The sequence below is a fragment of the Chinchilla lanigera genome, unplaced genomic scaffold (genome assembly GCF_000276665.1).
Source record: "Chinchilla lanigera isolate Chin_1 unplaced genomic scaffold, ChiLan1.0 scaffold00164, whole genome shotgun sequence".
NCBI lineage: Eukaryota > Metazoa > Chordata > Mammalia > Rodentia > Chinchillidae > Chinchilla > Chinchilla lanigera.
This window is the reverse complement of record NW_004955565.1, coordinates 1,267,231-1,270,069: the sequence shown is the minus strand read 5'-3', so window position 1 is coordinate 1,270,069 and position 2,839 is coordinate 1,267,231.

Genomic DNA, 2,839 nt, shown 5'->3' with positions numbered 1-2,839 from the left:
ATAGTTATTAACATATATGCACTTAACAACAGTGCACCCAACTTCATAAAACAAGTACTATTGGACGTAAAAGATCAGATAAACATGAACATAATTATAGTGAGGGACCTCAATACTCTAGTATCATAATTATACCAAACAACTAGACATTAAATCAATAAAGAAATATTAGAGTTGAACAAAACCTTTCAGTAATGGACTTAATAGATATCTATAGAGTATTCCACCCAATAACAGCAAAATATAAATTCTTCTCAGCAGCACATGGAACTTTCTCCAAAATAGACCACACACTAGCCAGTAAAACAAACTCAAGTAAATGTAAAAGAATTGACATTATCCTATGCATATTATCAGATTGTAGTGCAATCAAAGTAGAAATTAATGACAAAAGAAAACACTGAAATTATGCAAATTGAACTAAACAATACACTCTTTTTTTTTGCTTTTTGTTTTTCTTCTGGTACCAGGAATCAAACTCACAACCTTGTGCTTGCCAGGCAGGTGCTGTGCCGCTGAGCTAAATCTCCAGCCCCAATACACTCTTTTTTTTTTTTGTCTTTTTGACACAGGGTCTCACTATGCAGTTCAGGCTGGCCTTGAGCTCACTTCGTAGCCCAGGCTTTTCTCAAACTCACAATGATCCTCCTGCCTCAGCCTCCCAAGTCATGAGATTACAGGTGTGTGCCACCACACCCAGCCTACACTCTTAACTAAACAATGGGTTAAAGAAATCAAAGAAGAAATAAGACAATTTCTAGAACTAAATGATAGTTCCAGTACAATACACCAGAGCTTATGGAACCAATGAATTCAGTCCTAAGAAGGAATTTTATAACTGTAAATGCCCACATCACAAAAACAGTGAGCCCAAATAAATAACCTAACAATGAACCTCAAGGTTCTAGAAAAACAAGAACAATCCAAACCCAAAGCTAGTACAAGGAAGGAAATTATGGGGCTGGGGATTCAGCTTAGCAGCAAAGTGCCTGCCTGGCAAGCACAAGGTTGTCAGTTTAATTCCTGATACCGGAAGAAAAACAAAGAAAAAAAAAAAAGAGGAAGGAAATTATAAAGACCAGAGAAGAAATCAATGAAATTGAGTAGAAGAACCAAAACCCAAAACCCCAAACAATACAAAGAATCAATGAATCAAAGAGTTGGTTCTTTGAAATAATTATAAAAATAGACAAACCCTCAGCCAATCTAACAGAGAGAGACAGAGAGAGAGAGAAAGAGAGAAAGAGAGAGAGAGAGAGAGAGAGAGAGAATGCTCAAATCAACCCAATTAGAAGTGAAAAAGGGGAAATCATAATGGACACTGCCAAAATCAAAATGATTAACAACTACTTCATGAACCAGTATGCCAATAAATTGGAGAATTCAGAAGAAATGGATAGATTTCTAGATACTTATGAACTACCAAAGCTGAACCAAGAAGATTTAAAAACCTGAATAATCCAATAACAGACAATGGAATTGAAGCAGTAATAAAAAAAAAACCCCTACCAACTAAGAACAAGCTACATCCAGATAGGTTCATTGCCAAATTCTACAAGAACTTTAGGGAAGACTTCATACCAATACTCTTCAAACTCTTTAAGGAAATTGAAAGGGAAGGAGCGCTTGCAAAGTCATTCCTGGAAGCTAGCATTACCCTGATTGCAAAATCAGACAAGGATCAGACCAAAAAGGAAAACTATATACTAATCTCTTTAATGACTGTAGAAGCAAAAGTCCTTAAGATATTGGAAAAGAGAATGCAACAAATCATCAAAAAGATCATACTCCATAACCAAGCAGGCTTCATCCTAGAGATGCAGGGTTCGTTCAATATATGCAAATCAATAAATGTAATCCATCATATTAGCAGAAGTTAGAACAAAAATCACATGATTATCTCAAAGGATGCAAAAAAGCCTTTGACAAAGTCCAACATCCTTTCATGATAAAAGCACTGAATAAATATGCACAGAAGGACCTTATCTTAATCTGATAAAGCCATTTATGACAAACCAGTAACAACATCATATTAAATGAAGAAAAACTGAAAAATTTCCATCTAAAATCATGAACAAGACAAGGATGTCCACTATCACCACTCCTTTTCAACACAGTACTTGAAATATTACCAAGTGTAATGAGGAAAGAAAAAGAAATAAAAGTGATATGTTTAGGACAGGAAAAGTCAAATTATCATTATTTGCAGATGACATGATCCTCTATATAGAAGACCCAAAAAATTCCACCAAAAGACTAGAATTAATCACCAAATTCAGCAATGTAGCAGGATACAAAATCAACAGACAAAAAATCAATAGTGTTCATGTACACCGGTAATGAACCCACTAAGAGAAAAATTAGGAAAAAAATACCATCCATAATAGCACCAAAAAAAACTAAACACTTAGGAATTAACCTAATTAAGGAAGTGAAAGATCTTTACAATGAAAACTGTGGCAGTCCAAACAAGAAAACTGAAGACAGTGTCAGAAAAATGGAAAGATGTCCCCTGTTCCTGGATAGGTAGAACCAATATAGTTAAAATTGCCATGCTTCCAAAACTGGTGTACAGATTTAATGCAATCCTATTGAAAATGCCTACAGCATTCTTCACAGAACTGGAGAAAACAATCCTAAAATTCATGTGGAACATGAAGAAACCCAGAATAGCAAAAGCAGTTCTGGGTAATAAGAGCAATGTGGGTGGCATCATAATCCTGGACTTGAAGTTATACTACAAAACTACAGTGATAGGGGCTGGGGATTTAGCTCAGCAGCAAAGCGCCTGCCTGGCAAGCGCAAGGTCGTGAGTTCGGTTCCCGGTACCGGAGAAAAA